Source organism: Anser cygnoides, chromosome 6 (genome assembly GCF_040182565.1).
Source record: "Anser cygnoides isolate HZ-2024a breed goose chromosome 6, Taihu_goose_T2T_genome, whole genome shotgun sequence".
Lineage (NCBI taxonomy): Eukaryota > Metazoa > Chordata > Aves > Anseriformes > Anatidae > Anser > Anser cygnoides.
Window position 1 is genome coordinate 6654284 of NC_089878.1, and position 26448 is coordinate 6680731.

General features: G+C 35.0%; 1 long non-coding RNA gene across 1 annotated transcript in view; it reads left to right on the forward strand.

Moving 5' to 3' along the window:
- LOC106034543 (uncharacterized) overlaps positions 1-25459 on the forward strand; it is a 102034-nt gene extending 76575 nt beyond the window's left edge. Inside the window, exon 3 of the long non-coding RNA XR_010832444.1 lies at positions 25345-25459. This is a non-coding gene — a long non-coding RNA (uncharacterized lncRNA). The remainder of the gene's footprint in view (positions 1-25344) is intronic.
- The last annotated feature ends 989 nt before the right edge of the window (positions 25460-26448 follow it).

A 26448-nucleotide genomic window follows, 5' to 3' on the forward strand; every position in this document is an offset into this window, starting at 1 on the left:
CAGATGCTATTTAAAATCTGACAGAGATAAATTTAAGTTGCTGATACAGTATAATGATGATAACAGATCTAGATAGATGTTTAGCAAATACGATCAAAAAAGTTTCAGAGACTAGACTCTGAAAGGCATCCACATTTTTTCTTACATGTGTAGTTTCCCTTGTTGTAATTCTTTCTGTCTTTCCACTGTTCCTCTAGTGATCACATAAGTCAAATCAGTGAAACTATTCACAAAATCTAAATGCAGACTGTAAAATATAGGCCACAAACATTTTCACTGAAAGAGCTGCATAGATGCCCTAGTAATGCTGACATGTGAAGATCTTAAAACTTTGCTTTGGCAGCATATTGAATGAACCATGTGCTGAACATGTATTTTGTCTCCACTTTTTAATAAGTCAGCTGTCATTGGTGTTGAAGAGAGGATTATTAAAATGAATTACTAGTATATACTGAGGACAACTAAAGGAAATATTTTCTAAACGCATTTGCTATTAAGAATTAGTTAGTGGTTTCGTGAAATGCTGTTCTCCAAAGTTCTGTTATGATCCACTATAAGTTTTCGAATTATTTTTTTTTGCAAACACAATGAAAGAAACATCTATGCTTCAGGTGATAGATCTTTTCTTACTTAATAAGAGCAGTGATACTGAAGCTTGAAAGTAGGTGGGATCTGAATAGGATAGGTAAAAGTTGGTTTGGGAAAAATAAATGTTTTTTAAAAAAAATCAAATTACTTTGGTATGGATTTACTGTGACAGCTTTTTTTGGAAAAAAAAATATATGTGATACACGGGTGCTGTAAATAATGGCACTGTAAATATGAATTGAATATTTGGTTCTAAGCACAGGCCAGTGAACTTCAGTGAGAGCTGGAGATGGCTTATTGGTCTCTGCCTCAGAAGGTGGTCCTGGTGGCACAGCTCAGGCATCCTGGCGGACACTGCCAATAACTCCCATTGCTCTACTTTGTATTAAATACACTGATATTTAAACCAAAGAAAGGAAGTGTGAACATGTGTACTTTGCTCAAATATTTAATATGTGAATATTAACTCTGACTACAATAAATATTCAGGTACTTATACACAATGAGATGGTGAAAACAGGAAAGAATTAAATGAGTTTAGTAGCATCTTGCTCATGTTACACAGGCAGCGTGCTGTCCTTGGGCAGTAAGGTAGTGATTTCAATCCCACCAGAAACGGGCAGGGGCTGAAACCAATACAGTGTTGTGGCAGGTTACCTTAAAGAGTGAAACTATGAATATCAGGAGCAGTGTCGTATCTTTCTCATCTAAATTTGTTAAGGGTTTCTGAAAAGAAAGTATTTTTCCCTTTGAGATTCTTTTCTGCCTTTTTCAGAGAATAAAGGTACTTTGACCCCTTAAATCTAGATGTGAATTCTACTGCTAAGTTACTGCAGCTGTTCTAACATTCTCAGCCTCAACCTCATTGTGTCTCAACAGCACTGAATTATTTTCTCACCTTGTTTTTTAGTGAGAGTTAGTATCTAGTTGAAACTGGAAATAACTGCTGCGGTTCACGGCATTCAAATATTCCAGTCCCCACATCATCAAAATATGCACCAAACTGCTTCCTTCAAACTTGCACTTCAGTACAGCAAGCAGGAACTTATAACTTCCACCAAAGAGGAAGCTTTACTGCGGATTTGAAATTCATTTAGGGACGTTGGCATCAGGAAGTGATTTCTGGCCCCTACAGTAAAGTGAAATGACATTGGTAGTCACCTGATTTGATTGAATTACTTATTTTCTTTTCTTCCAGTATTCTTATGACTACGCCTATATCTCTTTCACCTTTTTCGCTTATTTTACTACTGTTTTTCTTTGTCTATATTCTCTTCTCTGAGGCCTCCAGCTACTCTTCAGAGCTGGTTAGAAAACTGTCAGTTCAGCAAAGCAAAAAGCACAAGGCAAGCTAGATCTAATTGTTAATTCCAAAACGAGTTCTCAGGATTTGTGAAATCCTACAAATAATTAAAGTGAAAAATATACTTAAAATACAAGTCGAAGTCAAAATGTTCAATACAAATTTACCATATTTAAACAGGAATCCAGTCAAAGCAAATTGGGATACCCCAAAATCTACAATTTTCTTTCTTTCCTTCTCTCTGGTTAAAATGCCAACCCTGGAGAGTAAGCCTATGGTTGCATACTGACTTTTTTTCTAGCATGTTAGATCATTCAAAATGCAGAAAAATAAAAACATTTTTCAAATGTCAAGCTTTTTTTTTTTTTTTACTGAAGTTCTTCTCAGGAATGTTACTGACGTTACGTGGTTAAAGGACTATTTTAATAGTGTATTTATGGAAAAAGGTAAATGTACTCTATGGAATAGATATTCCTTACTACTATTTATAAAGTAAATTATGAATTTTTAGAATGAACCCGAGCAGGACAATATGAAAAAAAAAAAGGTGGCCTTAATCATTTTTTTATCTAGTGGTTGGGATGTTTACTTTTTGTGTCTAGTGATTTTATGCCAGCAACTGGGAAATTAAAGGTATTACACAAGCTCAAAAGCGACTTTGCTTTGAGTAATAAAGGATGAGTGTCCTTCTCAACAAATGGTTACTGGTAAATCATGACAGCCTTTATTTGGAAATCTACTTTCTTCTTAGGTGTATTATTAATCTTTAATCTTTTTCATGTGGGATAATATGTTACTACCTGAATGGTTCTGCAGAAGTACAAGCCATGGAAAATAGAGCTCTGTGATCATTTTTTTTTGCTTAAGGGTTAGCTTACAGCACTGCAATACATTCTGAGGAAAGAACAGCATAGCTATAACTTGAGACTAAATGAATTTGCGGGTTCTTTCTGTTTTACTTTTACTCGTAAGAAAATAATCTATTACTAGTCTACTGAAACGAGTAACAAAACATATTGATTTCATCATAACGGTGAAATAGGTTTGCTTTGTGATCGAAAATATTTAATCTGATTTTTTATTCTCTGCATTGGATGAGGCAGAGAAGAGCCTCCAGTTGTAGCCCTACTCAGGATAGGGGTTACAGCCATGTAAAAACTATTTGCACACAGCCGTGCAGCGCCAGTTGTATTTCTGTGCAAGGGGAACTACAAAGCTGTACAGAAGTCAGGGAAAATGGAATCACCAGGATGCTGAATAAATCTAGGTGCCAGTAAATTGCAGGTGTGTGTAACAGGGCTTCTCTGCACTCCTCTGTTTGGGCAAACCCCAGTTTAGCCTCTATGCCAACTCAGAGTATTGAAGTGCTTTGTCAATCTTGGACTTTGTGCAGGGAACATTTTTATGTTAGAGACAGTGTATCTAGCAACTGCAATGGACTACTTGAGAACATACTTCAGTCAGAGCACTTTTCATTAAAAAATAATCATTTTAACAAAGAGCATAGAATTCTTGCATGATTGGAACAGGAAGTATTTCCTATTTAGGGGAAAAAAAAAGTTCTACTCCTTTGTGTATTGCGTTCTTTACAATTTGCAGCAAAAGCTTCCTATTAAGCATTTGTGAAGAGCATACCATTCAAGAAAATTAACTTTATATTTAAGTAGAATGGTTATTTTTTTTTCTTCAGTCTCTGTGACTGGGTGTAAAAATAGTGTTATCTTACAAACGTTGCAGTGTGCCATTTTGACAGCAATATTCCAACTTGGAAATACCTGTACTAAGATCTTGCATACTTGCTCATTTGACTGTAGACATGTTATGCTTAAAAATCAACATTTCCCTGAGGTATTTAGAATGATTTTTAAAAAGTTCACTTAAATAAAGGTGCAATTGTGTGTGAACCTACAGTTATAGAAATTGCAGTAGACTTTTAGCAATGATCTTTAACACCTGTATAAACCTCTCCCTGCTTCTTGGCAAGAAAATTATAATACACCAAGGTGAAGGAGAAGGCATTCCTCCTGTTTGACATTGGTCAAAACCTGCTTGTGATTGTATTTTGGTCTGTAATTGCAAATGTAAAGAACATTTGGGGAAAAAAAAAAAAAAACCTATACGTCTTGAGATTCTACCTGCTATGCCAACTTTCCTAATTTTGTACAGGACAGACAAGAAATGAGCATCTCTTTCAGAAAGGAAGAATGCTCAGCAAATGACCTTCATCATTAGTCATCCATATCTGTCTGGCACTCCCAATTGCCAAAAGAGAAGTAATTTCCTGAGTGAAAAAGTAGGTAAAATGAGATGAACGTTTGCCCTTTCAGGACTCACGTAATGTGAGCACCTCTTTTCAGAACATAAAGGTGTATGGGACCAGGTGAACACTTTGTACCTGTTGTGGGAGATGTAATTACAGGAAACCTGTATTTGCCTTGTTAAAATCCTATACAGGATTCACTCTGATTCTAAATGAGCATTCTCATTTTGAACAAGTTCTTAAAAAAAAAAAAATGTTATGACAAGCCTTGCAATTTTTTCCCCTATTTTAACTAAAAGAAATATGTGCTGCTAAGAGTTATCATCTGCTTCCAGCAAATGTCACTTTCAGGCTTTTTTCCCTTTGCATTTGTGAAAGGCAGCAGATTTGTCAGCTTCAAAATCAGGGGAGGAGTGATACTGTTGCAGCTTTTTAGCTTTTACCAGTGGCAGCTATATCTTTCAAATTTAGGATAAATGTCTCTGTCTACATTTAATGCTGTCACGGTCTTCGTTTTTAGTGTAAAATAGAAATAAAAACTGCAAAATACAGAAACAATGCTGGATGCTTCTTTGCATGTTACCACAAAAACTTTTTGTTTGTTTTTGTTTTGTTTTTGTTTTTGTGTTGTAGGCATATCTAGAAAGTACAGAAGTATCAAAGGAATAAGCTGTTTCTGTAATTGCTTACCTATGAGACTGAATCCTGCAAGGTCATGAGGTAGATGAATGTTTGAAGATCATGGCTATATTTAAAATTGTTTCAATTCCTGAGGAAGCTGTTTTCTCTAAATTCTACATGTAGTAAAAATCCCTAGAAATACCATGATGTTAAGGGGTAAACACGTGTTTTTTTTTGTTTTGTTTTGTTTTTTTTTTTTTATATGTACATCTAACTAAAGTCCTCAGCAGTTCTGCGGCTAAGTCTTTTCTCTAGACAACCAAATATTGAAATATTTTGCTTTGCCATTGTCTGTGCTAGCTCATCTTGTTCTTGGGAATAACATGAATTCAGGCTTCTTGTATGTTTCTGCAGAATGTGGAGTGTAAATCTACAGGAAGAGAAAGGAGGAGGGAAAAATTAAAACTTACTGGAAGACAGAGTATTTTGGAGACACTCCAGAGCAAGAGGGAAAGTTCAGTGACAAAAACAAAACTACTGCTTTATATACAGATTTATAGCTGTAGAAAAGAATAGGAAATCAATTTGATTTGAAAACATTTAACTGGTTCAATTTGAAGACCTTTATGTTAAGTTGAGGTTGTGCACTTAACAAACCCCATGCCAGACATAGATTTCAAAAATTTCCCTTGCAGACTGAATCTGAGAAAGTAGTTAAGGGTTTCTATCTGAAAGTCAGAGCTAGAAAAGAGCTGGCTGGCTTTGGGATGGAAACTGTGGGAGTTGGGGCATTAGTCCAGCTCCCTAGGCTTTGTTGAGAGCTCAGGACTGCCAATCAACTGTGTTTGTGGCCAGTTACTTAACGTGAGAGACTGCTGCTTGGGTTGGAGCTCACGGATTTCCTGACTGTGGGGAAAAACAAAGTCGCAACAGCTCTGGGCCTCCCCTGTTGGGTTGCCAGGCTCAGTAGTTCAGAGTTGGTATGTACTGTAGAATCTAAGCTCTGCAGGAGCGCCCTGGATAAGGTAGCAAAGTCTGAGTTGCTGGCACTCTGCCTACATGCTCTTAGATGGCATCAAAGGCTATGTGCTCTTGCAGTTTCTGATAAAAACTTGTTTTTCTGGGTAATTTCCAAGCAGTTCTGCCAAGAAATTTAGAACATCAGAGATGCTGAGCCAGCAAGAAGAGCTGACCAACCAGTTTTGTTTTGTCTTTTTATTTTTTTATTATTCTATTTAAAAGTGGTAGAAGGAGGAATGGAAAAAGGAAAAAAAAAAAGAGGGCATAATACAGTACTGAGTCTTGGAAAGCAGGCACACAGCTGAACATGCTAAACAAGTAGCTTTCTATAATTGACTAAAATAAAATCTTCTAAACGCTTGAATAAGGGATAAGTTTAACACTCAGTCTCTGAAAAAAGTCACTCCTTTTAAGACGTTTCAAGTTGAACGCCCCAAAGGAAACTTAAATTGCAAAACACTGCAAATCAAAGCTCAGCTTTCTCGTGTCTTGAGCTGTGTGTCTGCTTACGGACACCATGAGCACAGACCATTGTGCTATACTGAGTGGGGGGTGAGGAACGAATGGGAAAGTGCACAAGCGCTTAGTGATTTTTCTCCTTTTCTGATCCCTTTCACAGATGAAATGCTTGAGCAACTGAATATCTTAGTATCTTTAAATACTTGCTATCTGGGTTTAAATCTAGATTTAGGAATTAATTTTAAAATGAAAGTTCTTTCCAGTTAGTTTTCAGAATTTTTATGATTTTAGCTACAGTTGCTTTGGCTACTTCATTTTTCATTCCCGATGTTTCTACAAGAGATTTTTTCTCAATATGTATGTGGCCACAGATATGATGAAGAGGGGAATGAGAACCTTCCAGAACTTCTGGATTTGAGGAATATGAACAGTGTCATACTTGTCTTTGAGGCATGTAGAAAGACCTATTGCTAGTGCTGTTAAAAATGGCAACCAGCTGCTGTTAGGAGAAAATGGGAGCAGCATTTGATTTTTCTAGTGTTCAAATTTACCTCTAACTTGTATTTTAAAGAGTCATTTCTCTTTCCTTGTGATTATCTACGGTTATGAGGGCATTTTGTAAGAGACTACCATGCTGCTCTTCCTAACCTTTCCTTAGATGCTTCACATTTTATTTCTCAGATCATTTTCACTTCTGATCTTGATTTCAGCTGAAGTGCTTAAAGATGATGCCTCTGTAGTGACCATAGCTTAGATTCTGAAATAAGTGCTCTCATTTTGCTGTAGAAAGGGCTAAGTGATCAGCTGGCAAATGACCTTCATAGACATTGGGGCTTTGGGGTCATATGGCTTTTACTTTCTTTTTTTTTTTTTTCAGTTTCTAACTTATTTATTTCAATTTTCTTTCTTTTACTGCTTATTCTACTTATAAACTGTAGATGCTCAGATCCATGCTGCTTTGTTTTTTTAAAAAAATTGTGATAGTACAGGTGTATCTTAAGAGACCATGTCCTGAACTGTGGCTATTGATATCAGCTCATAATATTTCTCCTTACTTAACATTTGCATGCAGTTAAGTCTTTTTTTTTTTTTTTTTGTCCCCTTAGTTCTTTTAACAGACCTGATCCCAAACTCTTTGGAATTAAGGACTTATTTTTCATTGATTTAAGTTATATAAGTATTGATTCAAAAGTTCTTAGACACTAAAGCAAAGTAGGGAATCTTTCTGTATCTTTTTCAATCTTTCTGAACTTTACTAAGTTTTATGGAATGGGAATATTAAATAGCTTGTCTTTACAATAAGGCTCAAAATGTTTATGTCTGTTTCTTTTATTCATCTAATAAGTGTATTCTGAGATCAAACTGATAACTTATGTTGATGGAAAAAAACCCCACATTAATTTTAGCTTGAGCCAGCTTGAGATGTATAAAATCACAACCAACTTATGCCCATTCATCTGTTTTTAAATGAGGAAAAATATTACCTTTGATTAAGTTGTTAAGCACATAAATGAACATTTGTGGTTGTGTATCACTGCTTTCTAGTGTCAGGGCTGCAGTATGTATGTATTCCCTTCATTCAGCTTCATGGTGAATGCAAAGATGAAAAAGCCCAGACAAGGTTTGCTGATGTAGAAAACATGTAGGACTACCGCCTGTTTTTATGGCTTTAAAGCCAAGATGGAATAGGATAGAAAAGAACAATGTTCTACCACAACCTGAAAGCAAAGCAGTGAGATGTGATATGGAAGACAGAGACCTATGAAACACCATTTCATTTGTTCCCTTTTCTCATCCAAGTACTACTTAGTTTCCCCATTACTTGTAGCCCCATCAAAGTTTTAGCCTAGCTAATAAAATATAAATGTAATGCTAAACTTCCATCTGCTGTCTGTGCTGTGAATCAAGGTTACAAATGGCTGCATACATGCAAGGTATGCAATTGCATCTGTCCGCGTAGCTCAACTTTACTGTCATAGATGATGAAGTGCCTGACAGGATAGCTACCCATGTGGCAATTCAGCTGTTTTCATTTATTCTACATAATTAATTTTGAATAATGTACATATTGATTTCCATGTATTATGCAGACTCCGTATAAAATTAGGGCCTCTTTGTTGACTAGAGTAGGCCTCAGTGCATATATCTATGCTTTGCATCGATATGTAAGCTAGCAGCAAGAGGGATGGTGCATTTATGTAAGGCAGTTCAATATTTTGCCAATAGGTTTACATGGTGTAGAAAGTATCGGTGTTGCTCTCAGCATAGACAAGAGGTGAAAGACTACAGACTCATTGACATTGCTAGATTATTTATAATTTAAGAACCTTGACGTTCTTAAGTTAGTTCCTGTATGGTTCTCCAGAGTATGAAGAGGATATAGCTTTCAGCCTTCTGAAAGCTAACTCTTTATTTTTCTTATGTACTTTAACAAGGTGACTGTGCTTTATTTTCCAATTAAATGGTAGGGGTTAAAAAATCTTTTTCTCTTCTCTTGTGCTTTTTTTTTTTTGATGACTTGAAATATCCTTTCGGATACGCAGATGCTGAAAGAAAAATCAATGATACAGAACACTGGTATTCTACTTGGAAATTGATGATAATGATAAGATCTGCTAACTTGTACTTTTATGGTGATTTTCAGAAGCTTCCTATTCTTTCAGCTGCTGCACCAAATCAGTGTCAAAAAAGGACTAGTTACAGGCTTGTAGTCCTGTTGGCATTGCTCTTTTAAGAGAAAATGCTGCTTTGAAGACAGGATCTTGTCCTTGCAATACTGTTTGAATCAAGATTGCACTTGAATTTTTTTCCTGTTGTTCCTGAGTCAGAAATATTTCCTGAGGACTCCTGAAGGTCTTCCTGAATGGAAAGTCACAGCATAAGCAGTAGGAGGCATATTTTAAAAGCAAATGCAAAACAAACTAGATGATAACTTTACCACAGATCATTTCAGAACAACAACAAAAAAAAAACTTTGTCATTGTGCAATTAAAGAATAGTGTTCACTTAGTGTTCACTTACAAGTGAACTAAGCTAGCTGACAGTGAGAATTATGTAGTCTTTCTAGGTAAAAAGTGTTGTTGTTATGAGGGATGTGTAATATTCTTATTTCTTTCTTGTTCCAAGAACGTTTTCATTGGCAGGTGCCCACCTGGTACTAGATTAATATACTCTACAGATCTGGTCTTTTGAGTTTCCACTGGTGATATATTTCAGCAATGTATGTGTCATCTAGATCAGGCTGTAGTATGGTAATATCCATATGGCATACTCAGCAAATAAGCTGCCCAGACAGTATATATTTCTTTAAAATTTAACATGAAAGTAGTTAGGGAAAAAGTTGGAAATGCCTTATTGATCCTATCCATAGTATATTAACACAAGTGGATATATTGTATAAATGTATAAAACTATATATACTAAGATGTTAAATTCCACTGATGTGAAAACACTGACACAGTGATTGATAAAATATTTTAAAGAAAAATTGATTTACCATCAGTCTAGCAATTTGTCTTGTCTTTAACTTATCTATATTTCTAATTACAAGTTTATGCTTGTGAGTATTCTCAGTATACCACAAATGGGATTTTAGAATATAGATGGATGTCATGCTCCTGCATGGAATAGTACAAGCTGAAGCATGAAAAAAGACAGTTATCTAACATTACCTCTGAATTAAAAACTGTCTAAACGAACTTCTTAAAACAAAATGGTAAAATGAGAGAACTTAGTTTTCATCTTCCTCAAACATTAGAGAAGCCATCCAATATCTCAATATTATCCTCGGGGGTAAAAATATTTCTTAACAGAAGTAAGGATTCGTGGCAGTGACAGAACAAAATGTGTTTTATCAGTTTGACATTTGCCTGATGTTTTGCTTTAGGAAGCACTTAATTAGATTTACTATTGCTATAAATTTTCCATATAAAAATATAACTTGTTCAAAGAAGTTCATAAATAACTTATGCCTTCCATTCAGCTGGCTCTCTCAGTACAGTATCAGTCACAGAAGATAAATCCGTTTTTTTGTTTAAAATAATGATTTAGTTTAAAATCAATTTCACTGAACAAGTTGGGAATATAATTGTAAAAGGAAGTGTTTATAAATGATTTGTCAATAGATGATTTGGAGCAGTGCTGGGCAAATCATAGAAGTGAATAATTTTCCTTTTAGAAATTTTGATTTGCAGCAGTTTCCCTAGCCTGAGACAATACTGGCTTCAGGCTTCTTCGGTATCAGGTCTCGCACAGTAACTGAAGTTGATCACATTATACACTGGGAAAGGAAATGTCATTGAAGAGATGGTAAAAGCGGTCCAAAGGGATAGTTAGTGTTATGGTAAGTGATAATGCAACATGAATGTGTTTTAAGATACACTTCATAAGCAAGTTTTGATCTCTTTGTATGCAGAAGGATTTATAGAGTGCAATATTGATATGCTCAGTCATTTTATTTCTGTGTAGCATTAGGCTGACAGAAGTCTAGACACATTAATTGTTTTGAACTCATTGCTTTGAAAATTTGTTCTTGTTATATTTTACAATTAAGATTGCTATTGAAATTTCTTTATTGAGGTTATTTCAAAGTCTTTATACTTATGAGCCATAAATGAACAGTGCATTAATTTGATTTTAAACATTATGAAATAATTTTGCTTGAACCATGAGGTGACTTCAATCTCATTTGCAGTATTGTCTATGGCTAATTACTTTATAATGATACTATGAAAAAAGAAAAAAAAACTGTTTTAGAGATCTTACTGAAGCCTGATCCCTTTTGAGCAAAAGACAGAACTAAGCTATATTTTTTGTAGCCTTTGATATTTTTTTCTGTGCAATTCTACCTGCTGCATGAAAAGCTTCCTTGATATTTGAAATGTGCTTCTGTTGTGGGCATCAGTAGCATATCATTTGATGAAATTTGTCAGTCTACTTGCTGGAAGCAGGAATGCAGATTTCACGTAGGAAAAGCACAGTGCATTTTGGCCTAATAAAACCCTCTCCTAATGTAGAAGCTTTGGTAAAGCTGTTTTGCTAATATTTACACAAACAAAACTAAGAATTCATAGTTACCTTGGAGCCTGGAAGAAGACTTCATGCCCTTTTGCAAAGAACATTTTTCCTGTTCCCCCCCCACCCCCCCCATCATTTGAAGAAATTAGGAGCAAAATAAGAGGGTAAAAATTGTTGTGAGATTTATGGTGAGACTCTCTTTTCCTGTCAGTTGTCAGATAAAAAAACAAACAAAAAAAAAGCTTAAAGACAGTTTAAAGATAGGAAAATCGTGTGCTTAGGAGCTGTATAGAATTTTTTCCTGACCGTTAGCACCAACTGAATATACAAACTTAAATAAAAATCCACCTCCATCAGGAATTTTGTGAACCCCAAATGAAGCAGATCTCAGGATTTCAAAGAATAACTCCTGTAGAGAGCTCATTAATGTGCTGGTTTACATCCTGAGGCAGGATACTCATCCTTTCAAAACTTAGCAGCTCTACGTAATTTTATAACTCTACATGTCTAATTTCTTCTAGGATGAGTATCTTCTGTAAATTCTGTAATCAAGTAATCAACTCTATGGAGAATGTGGTTTGCTTCCAGTGTTAATGGAGGGGGGGAAAAAAGAAAGTACCAGAGACAAAATTTGTGTGTAATGGTCCATTGTTTGGGGAAGCTGCTACTTAGCTGCTTCTTCAAACTGCTGCTTGTGGTAATGTTTCCTTTCTCTTTGCTTCTTTTTTTTTTTTTTTTTTTTTATTATTTTCAGGTTTTCATCCTTAGTTTTATTTAATGTTGCTTAGGAAAAGATCTTGCCTGTATAATTAGGCATTAATATGATACTCCATCTAAATACTGACCTCTAGTCCACATTTGTGAAGGTGCATTCTGACATTGCCTAGACCTTTACAGATTCAAACAGGCACTTGATAGGTACCTCAGCAGAGTCATTTTAAATTTTTTTAAATCATTCCTACTTAGAAATAATATTTGCCAAGACCAAGCTGAATCTGTATTTTGTGCCCTGCAAATAACATCTTTTCTGATGCATGTATTTTATTGCTGTAAAATAAGATTAGTGTAACCAACAACCTTCATGAAAGTGTAAACGATATATAAAAGCAATTTAACTAAGCTGAAATACCATCTGTGTTTTGAAGTTTCGAACTCTACATATTGCAAGATTCATGTGACAAAATCTTTTAAACAGTCATTGTTTTTCAGTAAATCCAAAATGCTGGGATTTTCTCTAAAAAGCACGGATGACTATTATGTTGCGTTTTACTTTCCTTCTCTTTCCTCACCACCCCCAATCCTAAAGTGTACTTCAGGAATTTCTCAATAAATAAAGGAATAAAGCATATTGCTTTGTTAAAAAATGAAATATTAGAGATTGTGATTAAAAAAAAAAAAGCAAAATTCAGTAGCAGTGACATTTTCCAAGAGAAAACATATATTCAATAAACTCGTCAGGGTTCACAGGAAGTGTTATTAACTTGTTGAGAAGATGGCTATTTTTAAGCTTCATTTTTTTCATGAATAAAATTTCAAACGTTAGTTTGTCATGGTTGCTTACTACTCTGTAAGGAAATGCTAACATGAAACATCTGCAGACCTTTCTACTGCAGTAGATCTCTTTACCAGAGATGTACTAGATGATTATTTTAGCTTCCTGGAAATGTCTACTTGAATTCTATAAATTTTTCATGTAAACATAAATAAAACTTCCAGTTTAAGATTTATATATATATTTTTTTAAACTGTCAATACTTAATATTTTTTTCTACTATTATGAAGGTGGAACCACAGTTTTTTTGAAAGAAAAAGAAATGTTTTGTTCAAGTTACACAAAGTACATGTGAACATTGTGTTCACTGAGATGATGAAACAAACATACAAAAAAAAATTTAAAAAAAGTCAAAACTGACTTGTGCTTAAGGTCTCTGCTGGTCACTTTCTGGTGAGTTCAGCCACAGTACACTTCTGCACAGAATAATTTGTCTTTCTACAGAAACCTAATTTCACTCCAAAACTAAGAATTATAGTAAGTGTTTTGAATATGCTTGAATATATGATGCTCAAGGAGAACAACATAACATAGATTATGAACCTTATGGGAGCAAGAAATGTTCCAGTACTGTGTTGTTTTTGCAGATGAAGTGTGAAGTGACCTTCGCAATTTAGCTTCACAGTCAAAATAATTACCTATGAAACCTCTTGCTTCCCCAGTAAACAAGATGAATCCTCTTAATGAAAGAAAGAATAGTCAGTAATTTACAGTCAAGGTATTCAAGTGCAACCAAGAATTAGAAAAGTCTTTTTGCAGTGGATGAGAAATAAGTTTGAAATAATTCTTTACCTATAGAGAATAAGATGCCTTTCACAATTCTCAGGCTGTATTTTCAAAACCGTACTCCCAAATTTTTAGTTGCTAGTGAAAATCTAGGACTGCTCAGCTCCATCAGAGTTCCTATATCTAGTCCTTCCAAAGCTACTGTATAGTACCTAATGGAAGCCTACTACATTCATATGATTTTACTTTTTTTTCTTCATGTAGTTAGTCTGCTAAACGTTTTCCCACCTAGATCTCTCAAATACCTCTTCAGTTCTCTGATTCAGTGTAGACTGAAGGGTATCATTACCCAAGAGGTTTTGAGTAGAATAAATGGCAGTCTGGGATGCCAAAGGCAGATTGCCATTGAAAATTATTTGAGAACAAATGCACTTGGAAGTGCGAATGAGTACTTACAAATGAGACTTTCAAGGGTAGTTAGGTAGTCAAAGATGCAAATAAGCACCTGACTAATTTGATATCACTGACAGTTGAGTTCTTTGAAAATCCTACTTTATGCCTATTTACATCTTTATCATCAAAGTCTGCTGTCCTAAATCATGTGTTGCCTACTTACAGAAAATTTCCATTGTATTTATGGAGTGTAATGTAAGCAGGGAGAGAAAAAAATTCTATCTCCTTTCCACCCGAGATAATTTTCCTCAAAGTTATTGTCATTACAAAAACTAATGTTATGCATTCTGTAGGAGATAAACTTGTCGGCTCTAGGGAGCAATAAATTATGTACACATCATAATTAGCTACATTAGGAAGTTGCATTATTTATAAGGATAGAAACATTTTCAGTAACTTGACATCCAGGTGTTGTATGTGATAGTAGATAGAAACTGAATTATGTAATTGTTAAATCCCAAAAAGAAGGTCATGACTCATGCTGTCTGAGATCTGGAGGAGATAATTGCTGCAAATATTTGCCAATTAAAGGAGAATGTTCAATCAGAAAATAATTGATAAATCAAATAGTATTTTTATATGAAAGATGCTGAAAAATTATTTAGCTACTTAAAATAAAGATAACCTGATAAGCACATCACCATGCCTGCTTTCAAAATCAGTCTCACTCTTATTTGCAAGTGCTTGTAGGCTGGATATTTGGGTAATAATTAGGAGGACATTTTTCATTAACTTGCATTAATGCAACTTTTACCAAAACTTTTAGTTGAAATATCTTAACTTTGAGTTGATCTCTGAGAAAGTTTTTAATCAAGCTCCTGCTGGATTGGGGAATGGGATACCACAACAAGCTCTTTCTGGTTCTGGATTGTTAAATGAAACCCTCCATGACCTGTCAGTCGTGTTTGTAACAAACATTTTCTCTCGGTTTGCTATTAGCTTTACCCTCTGATGCTGGAACACTGTCTGACATTAAATAGCAACTTTGTCTCACGATATGTAAATGAAACTCAGTAGTTTACCAGATCGATGGCCTAACAGGCAGAGAAAATATATGTAGATAGAAGTATGTGTTTCTATATACAGGGGCTTTTTTCTTTGTTTTATAATATATGGTTTTGCCAGTTTTCTAGTACTCCTAAATTGTTAGTTGTCTATTATTGTAATAATAGACATTGTGGATTATTTGCAAGATAAGGTAAAATTTAATTTTCTAAATAGAAATCCATTTATGCAGGAAAGCAAAATGGTAAATGCACTGAAGGCTTAATGGTGCATTAAAATCAGGCAAGCTGGAGAAATACATACATATATGTATAAAACTTATCCGTAGATAAGGTTGAGGTAAGAATTGAAATGAATGCCTGTTGTCATTCAATGTAATAGCATGATTGTTTATTTTGGTTGAGATTGTAGTATTGTCTTTGAGTATTGGAAACCACAGCTCAGTTTGGAAGACATTTTCAAATAGGTGATACTTAAAACACACATAAATGTCTGTTAAACAGATGGAATAATGGCATTTTACCTCCTCTTGAACAAGTTACCCTAAAAATAAATTGTATATTATATCTTAATACTTTAGAGTAAAGAGTATCACCTTTCCAAACAGGTCTCTGTGTTACCTCCAAATACATTTTATGAGAAGAGTTAGTCAGACTTTCTGAAGTAATTTTATTATGAGAGCTGCTTAGAGAAAGTTAACACTTTCCCTCTTCCTCTGGTAAAGTGACCAAGCAAATTCCTTTCAGTAACTTTTAAATTCATCAAGGAAGAAAGGTAAAGGCAGAATTACAAAGTGATTTCAATGTGTCTTGCTGGGATGACGATATACATCTGGGAGAGTGGGAGGGAAAGGGAGAGGTTTGATGCAAATGTAATAATGTATTCCTGAGAGTAATCGTATTTGATTACCCATGATAATATAGGCTAAATGATTTCCTTCCAGAACATATCTGACAGGGTATTTTTAAATCAATAAAAAGATACAAAAGTTTCTGTAACTAAAACTGCAGCCACACCTTGGGTTACTATAAAATAACGTAGGCAAGGAATATTTCTATCTAAAGAGTCTACTAATTTATTTAAATAATATGTCACATTAATTGCTTAAACCTGTTTTGATTTCTTCCTGGACTACTTATGCTCCTGCATTAGGCAATTTCTTTGTGTCCTATTATTTCAAGCCAGTTTGTGTACAGGATTTATCAGTGCTGTGTTATGATTGACACTGTGAGGCAATCAAGCACCAACAACTGTTCTCAGGCTCATTTTAGCCAAAATGATTACCGATAGTAATCCATCTGACCTTTAGCGGAGCCCGTTGAACCCTTGCACCCTCAAAGCTGAGGATCTAGCTTCATTCTTAGTATGTTGAATGTTGGAGACTTTGAGTTTCATCCTGTCAGGACTCACTTCTCACCAAGCTTTGGGAAGCACTGTGTAAGGAACAAAAATAGATGCTATCGTTTCTGCAGCTATAAAATCAACAACTCAGTAGAATCTCTCAAAAGGAGAACCTGCTTCGACATGTTTTTTTCTTCAAAATGTCTGCCTTTAGCTGAAGCATCTCATCATCTTACCATCAAAGGAAGAAAAGAAAAAAATAAAAATAAAAAATCCTAAGTTCAGCCTGTTTTCTGTCTACTGAAAGGTGTAAAAAATAAATAAAATTAAATCAGGGGAAGCAACAGAAATGAAATAAATGCTGTATGCCTGTAAGCAGGTGTGCTTCTTCACTAGTAAACAGGAAAAAAAAAAATGTTACTTCAAAATAGTCATTTGCAAGATGGCAGATATGTTTGCCAGATATGACTCTTTGACATGACTATTAAACCAGGTTGGAAAGATGGAAAAAGTTCTGGAGGATCTTTCCTGCTGGTATTTAGCGCAGTTGGAGCATATATTCTAGATGGGTGCAGATACAGAATTTCAGGATGTCTCTGTAAAGCTAACAGCTGTATTGATAGTGACTGCTGTTATCTGTCAAGGCTAGACTTTTGCCCTTTCCGGCACTGATGTTTGTGGTAGATGACTGATACATGGCGGGGGGGTGGAGCACGGCACAAGTTTCTTGCTCTTTGGTGTGGGAAAGACAACCTGTATATGTAATTTTAAACTCAGAAATCAATTTAATGTTTTCACTTTTATATAGTGGAGTGATGTGGAAGTCTTATAGGGTTTGTGATATTGCTTTTGTTCATGAGCCACTGACCTAGTTTATGTGACTAAAGTAAGCAAAAAGGTTCAGGTTCTTGCCAGCCAGCCCACAGTTCATGATACTTGGTTAGCTGGTGCGTTAAGATGAACTAGTCTTGAAGTGAAAGGATTGGAGATGTGTGGCTGTATAGTTCAAATTAACAAAGGTACAGCAATTTAAATTTTCCCTTTCAAAAAAATCCATTGATACTCTTACCTAGGAACACTCAGAAGATTTTATTAAATCTTTTACATTCCTAAACTATGGAAATACCTTTACATTCTTCACACATTCTTTTATAGGTTATGCTCTATGCACATAATTTCCTTTTTTATCTATACTTAATTCTCTTTGACGTTTTTCTTTAGTTTGCCTATAATTTCTTCTTAATTCTGTATATTCTACTGCTGTAAAAAGATTTTCCTGCTTTCACTGAATCTACAAAAAGCTCTTGTAGACTCCATCAAAATAGATCTAATGTTTTCCATACAGTCCAGTAAGCTTGACAGTAAATATGTCACAACACAACAATAATGATTTCCAAAGTAATGGCTGCCAGTGAGGCAATATTTCTTCAGTGACTTGCTCATCTCCTGAACCACCCTATAAATACCAAGAATCCCCTGAAAAGTCCTTGAATATAAAATCAATTTTTATCCTACCTTAGGTGCATGCATCTGAGAAGGATCATTCTGTGATCTTTGCATTTGTTCAAAGTTCATGCAGAAAAATATCTGCAGGTACATGTTCCTAAAACATCAAGTTCTGCATTTGTTCATGACCATGGCATTTCATTGTAGTTATTGTTAAAGTGACTTAATCTGTAAGCAGTTAAGTATGTGCCCCACTCAGGCAAATGGTGTTAATGTAGCCCATTACAAAATGAGAGAGGTCTGCAAAGGCACAAATAGGCAGGTTTTCCGTAAACTGAAGAACAACATGAAATAAAATGTCTCCCAGGAAAAATATTTGCCTTCCTGGGAATGGAAATGAAGATATGAAAGGTGCTACTATACAAGATGCATTGATGGGGGGGGGGGGGGAAATGTTAAAAAAAAAAAAAAAAAAAAAAAAAAAAAAGGATGTGTAGAGAGAGATGGAGTGAGCTTGTAATTGCTAGACTATTAGCCTAGCAAAAAGTAAACTGTCTTTTGGCTCTTGTGATTGACTTATGGCCAGGATAGCAGAGGGCTGCACTCTGAGTGTTTAGCTGCTGTAATAAGCAGTGGAATTAGTTCTCTGGTTTGGCTGTAGTCCTGCTCTCTTGTCATCAGCTGGCAGACATAGCGTAATCAATCTTTAATCTTTCACAACTTCTGGCTTCAATTAGAAAATAAACATTGAAATGATAAGCATTTCTCTAGCAGGTGAAAACTTGAAATAAAAAATATAATCAGTTTTTATAAAGCATTTTAGTAAACAAGGGAAAAGATGTATGTGTATACGTGCACAGAGCACAAGTCTACACATGCCACTGTTTACTCAGCTTCTAATGCAGAGGTAGTCTGAATGTTCTGTTTGTTCATCCTTTCTATTAATTCACAACATAAAAGGGCTTCCTTCAGGAGGTTCTGGTGTCTACTGCTTCATTTTGGTTCTAAAGGTTACAACCATTTTTTAATACATAACGTGGCTTAACTGAGAGCCATTCTGGTTGTGGAGATAGCATGTCTCCAAGTCTTTTCTTGGTCCAAGGCGATTTTGCAGTTTCAGGGTAAGGCAAGTCTCTATAAGTGTATATGGAGCAGGTAAATGGAGCAGCTCATTTTGGTAGCCCTGAGAAGTTGACTGGCAAGTTGGATTTGCACCTCTCTTCCCTACTGTTATCTTCATATGTAGCATTATTCATTGTTTGTAAGTCTTACTGTAAGACTGATAGTTACCAAATCTTTCATCCTACGTTGGTATTCACCATAAGGACCAATTTGTGGGAATAAGCATGTACTCGGTATAGTGGCAACGACAGGAATCCAACCTGTTAGCTTTTATGTTTTCTACTGTGATCTTTCCTGCTTCGTGATGCTGCACCATCTCCGTGGTGGTGTTTGCTTGTGCTGCAACCCTGGGCCTGGCTGCCAGGGTCTCCTTCCTGAAACACATCTCAGGCAGTTTCTTTAATTTTTTTTGTTATTCTAGGAAAGATTGTTCTATGCCCTAGCTATTTTTTTTTTTTGTCAAAGTCATATATCTAATTTTCTAATTTAAGGTAGAAAGCATAGCTCTAGCATTGATTTGGGGTGAGAAATACTGTCACTGTTTTTTTGTCATCCAGAGCTTGTCTGACGGTTCTGCTGCTGTGTCTTCTGTTGCCCTTCTGTTGCTTGACCACAATTCTTCCTGTCTCGTGTTATAACTGCTTGATATAGATAGTTTTTTTTGTTGTTGTTTTGTAGTAACGTGCAACTTTACTGTCTATAGTAGAGAGATATCATTTATCTAAATAGAAATCATGAAATTGCATAACCCCCATGTGGCTTAAAAGAAAAAAAAAAAAAGCTATGCAGCCTAGCTTTTAAAAAATCATCTGCCTAAAACTCTTTCACCCCAAGACCTTTACTTGGATTAGAGGTTATAGATGCTTCTTGTATGCGCAGAGTATGAAATCTGATATTTTGTCAGTAAGATTTAGGTGGTCTTTGTAGAATATTCTGCCCTCGAGTTTTCTTCTATGCAGTATCTAACATACTAGGAATGCTAAATTCAAGTGAGTCCTGCAGTTTGTGCCTCAGTTTCCTGTATTGATAACTTTAAGTAATTGAAATGCTGATAACATAGGCTATACTTTTAAATTTTCAAATTTATGGTTTTTACTCCATTTATCTTTGTCCAAGAAGCAATGCCTTTGTCACAACATACATGAAGATATTGGTTAGCATGTCAACTTTTTTTTCCAGCTGCACTCAGGTTACATTTTCTAACTAGTCTGACTCACTTTTAAGGCAGACAGTCCGTAGTTTTTAAGACAGACAACCCATAGTCAAGATGTTATTGAGGTTTTTAAGTAACGCTTTTTGTCCTTGCTTACTTCATTTACACCCACAGCAGTAGCAATATTGTCATAGCTCCAACAAAGGAACAAATGCAAAGCAATCAAGTCACATTATTTCCAAAAATGTAAAGAAGCCAGAAAGTAATATTGTCAATTACATCCTTTGCACAAATGTCACTATAAGAAAAAGTACCAAAAGTTTCTTGGTGGCACTTCCAGAATACAAATGTTTTCCCCTGTCGTAGTTAGGTATTTCTGAAACAATATTTTAAGTTATTTAAATAATTGTGAACTCCGCTGCTAGGAGATTGAATATGCTAGATCACACCAAGAAATCTTTTTAAAGATATTTAAAGAGACTATGGAAAAATTCTTAGGAGAATAGTAAGGTCTTATTAAGAGGAAATGACAAAGATTTAAGCCAGTTCTGTAGTAAAAGATGGCTTTTGATGTTGTGCAGGTTACAGAATAAACTGTGTTAGTACAACAGACCTGACTACATTACGGGATTTATTTTTGATTCATGTCAGAATAAGGTTAAAACTTCTGTTTTTCAGTGGGAGTTATTGCATTTATAAATTTTTTTTTTCATTTTTCTTTTTAGATTGTTGTGGATAGAAGTAGTAAAAGTACAGTTGGAACTAACTGCAGCTTTATTAGCTTCACGATCCCTGGGCACTTAGGTCCAGAGAGTAAACCGGTTCATGTAAAATTCTGGCCTCACTGACTTCAGTGATGATGTAATTTTATCCCGTCTTTACAGCGAGTCTCTTCTTTGACAAAAATGAAGAACAGTGATCAAATCCAATTTGGCACCAGTTGGAATCTAGAATTGATCTTAATTATACAGTGTAAATCTAGGTAGCTTCACTGAAATCTGTTAAGTTAAATTGCTGTGAAACAAATGTGAATTAAAACTTATATTTTTAATGTATATTAATAAGGCTTTACTTTGCTTTAAATGTTTAATTAGTAGTAATTAACAGTAGTTCTCAGACTTTTCAAAGAAAAATTTTAAGGCAGTTGTGGTTAAATTGAATTTGAAGTATGCTTTAAGGGATTAAAATAAATGTCATTTTCTACATCTCTGTTGTACAATTAGATCTCAGTGATTTCTGATGGACTAGTTCTCTCAAACACATGCAGAATTAGAACTGTTTTAATATTTCAACAAAATTCATAGGCTCTTTGATTATAGGTTCCAGCACTATCTGTGAATCTATTCAATAAATTCTTATACTTTCTCAGTCAAGCTTAAGAATTCAGCTTTAGCTATCAAAATCCTTTTAAAAATCCATGATGATTTGCAGAAATCCATCGTATATTAAGAAAATTATTCTTGTGATTTGTTACCTTCACTGAACCCTGAAATTCTTTCACGTAATAAAAATGAAACTCCCTTTTATATTTCTATCTTTGAAGAAATTCACATCCACTTTCAACTGAAATGCAAAGTATCATTCACAAAGTTCAGCACTGATAAGTTTAGAAATTCCAGTGATTTGCTCTAGGAATGAAAGAAGTTTATGCAACCAGGGTTTTAATTCTGCAGAATACAACACAAGTTTTCTACCTTGTTTTCTGGTATAGCATTAGGTTGTGATGGCTAAGCTTTCTCTGCAATTCTGTCCAAATCTTTTATTTCTTAAATCTTTTAATAGAGAAAAATAATCTGCATGGAAACAAAAACTATTCTATCTCAGCTGCAAACAAAAAGTGCAAAAAGAAAGTTTACAATTTAAGTGGAAGAATTGCCCATCCCTGACTGCTATGAATAAGTATTGCAACTTTTTTTGTTTAGCACTCTGGGTAGAACAGCGGAGAGTTATTATGATGTTCATATCTAAAATCTGCCCTTTCATGATTTAAATGTTTTAGATAAAATATTCATTTAATTATACAGTGCATGTAGTCATAGAACTATATATTATTTCTGTTGGCTAGCACTGCATGAATGAAATAGCTTTTTCAATTTCATTATATATATATTTGTTTTATGGTTATTAATATCACTGTATCACGGTTTTAGATATGATAATTGGAATAAGACTGCTATGAAAAGGTTTCTTTTCAATATGTGATACCCTTATAAGTCATAGTAAAAATACCCTTTCTAATAGACAAAGAATAATAATTGTGGAAAATTGCCACAAGAAGTATTTAACTGTGCAAATTATTCTAATGGGTCTAAGGTTGCATACAGAAAAAAGATTAATGCTTCCTTCCACTTCAGCCAGGCAAAGGGATGTAAACAGCCTGATACATAACAGTCAGGGCAGCAGGAGAGAATGCTGACATTTTTCTAAGGGCTGAAGATTGCAGGACCCCATTTAGACCATCCATCCTGGTGCCTCCTTCCTTAGTGATGCAAAGGCCCACGGCGATGCTGTCTGACTCCCAGACTCTTGACGTTTCCCTATACTTTGAAATGAGCCTTATCTTGGTTCTGCAGCTGATTGAATGCCCCCAGAAGTCATTGATCTGTTTTCTTGGAATTCAGTGGACAACAGATTGGGATCATACGGAAAGAAGATTAAATAATTAAAAATAGTCTGCTGATAAATGAGAATCCCCAGTCTCCGGATTACTGGGGACTCACTGAATTAGTAGGCAAACTACAGTAGCACTGAGTACACAGAGTTTCCCTTCCTGCTTTAAAGAAGGAACCGTTTGCTACCTATGCATTCAATATTTGACATTATGAAATCTAGTTTGTCAACTAGATTTGATGGCAGACTCAAATTTCTAATTTTTGTTTTGAACCTCTATTGTGACCTGGGCATTTCAAACTTAGCTTCAGCTCTTCTACCTGCAAAATGATGAAATACTTTTACTGTAGTTATTTAAGAAACTGTCGTAGGGCTGGAAGTTTGAACCCTTTTCTGAGTGACAGTGGTACACACTTGATAGCTTTGATGGTAAAGTAAGTGATGAGTCTAAGCAGTCCATCATTGCTGGGGAGAATGCATCAGTAGATAACCAGCAGTAAGCAAAAAGAGAGAGCATGTCTGGGGAAAACAGAATTCCGAATGAAACGTTTTCCACAAAGATTATTTTATGTGGTTGGAAATACGTTAGAAAAGCAGCAAACAGAATTTACTGTCAGTGCAAAAGGAATTAAACTGTGGACACTGATTCTGATCATTATGATATATATTTATATATATGTGAAAGGCATGTCTACAGTATTCAAAACCTGTAAATGTCTGAAATGGCAAACATTACATGGACAATGTCAAAATAAATTGAAAATCAGCTCCTGAGATTCCTTAAACAAAAGAGGGGGATTATTGATCTAGAAGATTTTCTTTTTCTTTTCCCTAAGCATGTAAGGAATACCAATGAATGGGTCTCTCTTGGAGAAAAAAAAAAAAAAAAAAGAGAGAGAGATGTCACTTAAATTGCAGTTTAACAGAAGGAGGAAATTAAACCCCATGGAAAAAGTATGCTTCCTTATGGATGACATAATTTTTAACCAGTTTGCAGACTTAATGTACAGCATGACATGATTTCTCTCCTAAACATTCTGGTAGAAAAAATTATCTCAGACTAAAAGCAGAAACTTGGATTTTTGCCACAGTTACCAGCTGAACTTAATCTAAAATTGTTAGCAGGCATTTGATTGAGAATGTCTTATTTTTCTTCCCTGTCAGGAGTTAACACAGCTGTCCCTAATTCTGGTTATTGCTTCTGATAATAACTCTTAGCTTCTAAGCTGATTTTGAAAGAAACTGGCTATCATTTCCTTATGTTAGAGCCCAAATGTGGGGCATGGTGTATTTTTGTTTTGGTTTGATTTGTGTGTTGTTGGTTTTTTCTTGTTTGTTTTGTTTTGTTTTGCCGCAAAATCATAGCGTAGAAGAATGCTGTGACAGGGCTTTGGAAGATTTTAAATTTAATAATGGTAAAGTAATTTTTTTCTAAACCATAAAATCTTCTTCACACTAGTCACTTGTATGTCATGTGCACTCTAGTTAGTGTTAGTATGACTTCATGTATACTGTACGCCTATGTAAGATTTACAACACTTAGATCGGTCTGATACATAAGATAATCAATTTCAACTCTTCTGTTCATAAATTCCTGTGTAAAAGCATATGATTTTGAAGTTTTATGAAAGATTTTTTTCCCAGCTGCTGAAATGCAGTGAGATGAGTCTTGTGCTCTTCACTTCATTTCACATGTTTACATATGTACATACAAACTACCAAAAAAAAAAAAAAACAGAATAAATGAAACTATTAGACAGAAACATTAATTTAAGGAGATAGAATTAAAGGTATGTACTAGGAATTGTTAACACCAGCTAACAGCAATTAGAAGCAGTCCTTGAAACAATATAATATAATTCCATAAAATGCACAAAATCTTTTGCTCTCAATCCCCCTCTTTACCAAACAATGTAACAATGAACAAAAAATGTAACGTTGTTTGAAAGATTAAAAAAAAGTCATGCTTTGTATATTTTTTCTTGACAGGTCTTTTATAAAAGCATTAATTAATAATGATATTTTGAAGTCAGATTTTTATACATTAGGAGGTTTCTACATACACGGCATATTTGAAAGCAGCATATTGAAATGGCTCAGAGGCTTGAACTGTCTGACCTGGTATGCTACATCATGGCATACATTTTGGAGAAAAAATGCTTTATAGGCTTGTGTTTAGAGAAAAAATGCATGACTGTTTTTGTACTTCTTACGAGAAATCAAGCCTGTAAGGTTTTGTCTCTCTGTATAGTCTGTATCTCAAGTGTTCTTAATACAGAGGAGCAGTGAGTATAATAATTCTGTTAGAGAGCTGTCTCCTGTGGCAATTTTCTGTTGAATGACACATGAGACAAGAGGCTCATCCACCAAAACGGACAGGGGCCATAACACTATCTCTGCAGTCATATAGGGGGAAAAAAAAAATCCAGCTGTTTGCTATTTTCTGACTTCAGTACTGCAAGCTGAAGGATTATATTTTTGAATACCTGAGATGGAGAGTGACAGAGTTCAGGGTTACTTCTGACAGCTAGACATGGAGTCTGCAGACATTAACAGCTGTTGTTTTTTTTCTTTGACATACATATTTAGGGCTAACATAAATCTGTAGAAATGTCAAATGTAATTAAAATTTTAGTTCTGTTAATATTAGCTGTCTATTTTGAGTACAGGAATAGCTGAGATTACTGCAAAGAAAATTCAAAGTGCCAAGGACAGCCAGTGAATGCTGAAGAAAGCAGAAAGGCCAACAAACACTGATGGTCCCAAAGCACCCCTAAATCTCAGAGGACTAAATGGCTGCAGAGGAGAACTGGGTCCTGCACAGTCCAAGAAGCAGGCGGTGCCAGCATGAGCAGTTGTGTGTTGTATGAACAGAAAGCTCTGGAGGGTTTTCAGAATGTCCTGAGAACTTTCAGTGCAATATTTTTAATCTAAAAAACAAGACACTAAATTCAGCCAATTTATCACTAATAAAGAAGTGTGTCTTAGTGAAGAGAACAGCAAACTACTTGTATATATGTATACGTAGGTCTGTGTTTAGTCCTATGCCTTACAAAAAAAATTGTGTAGCCAGCTCGCTTATCTTTGGGAGTTCATCTCAGGGGTGAGAAAATTAAAATTCAATCCTTTTCTTTGGCAGGAAATGCAAATGAGAAATTAGCAATCTCTATATACCAATATTTGATTCAGCATTCTGAGAGAAACCATTCTGATAATAAATCCCTACATAAGTGCTATGATATACCAATAACTTATTAGGACATTTTAATTCTAAGGTATCCTGACACCGGTTCTTTCAAGTATGGGCACTTCTGTATCATGCAAATAGTTTTCCTTGAGAGTACAAGTTGGATTAGCATCTGATGTTCAAAGTAATCATCGTATTGCTATCAATGATACTGGATTTTCTCGCTGAAAAATTTTAATATGAATCTGGACTAAAAGCTATTTCTATCAGTCACATTCTCAAAGCTTCAAAGGAACATGAAAAAAATGATATCTATTCCAATTGGTTAGAAGAAGTTGGTTAATGAGTTTATTCTCATTAGTTGATAAAGAATGTTGGTAATGTTGGTGATGCAAGTTAGTACATCTAGAAAGAGATAAGGACACCCTCATGGATACTCTTGAAAATAACTGTAATTTAGAGGTAGATGGAACTAGAATTTTCCCTTACCATTTATTGCTTGTATTTACACACCCCGTAAAAGCAAATGTCAGCCATTCAAACGTATGTGGTCAAAGTATAGGTTGGATCTAGAATTCAATGTCAG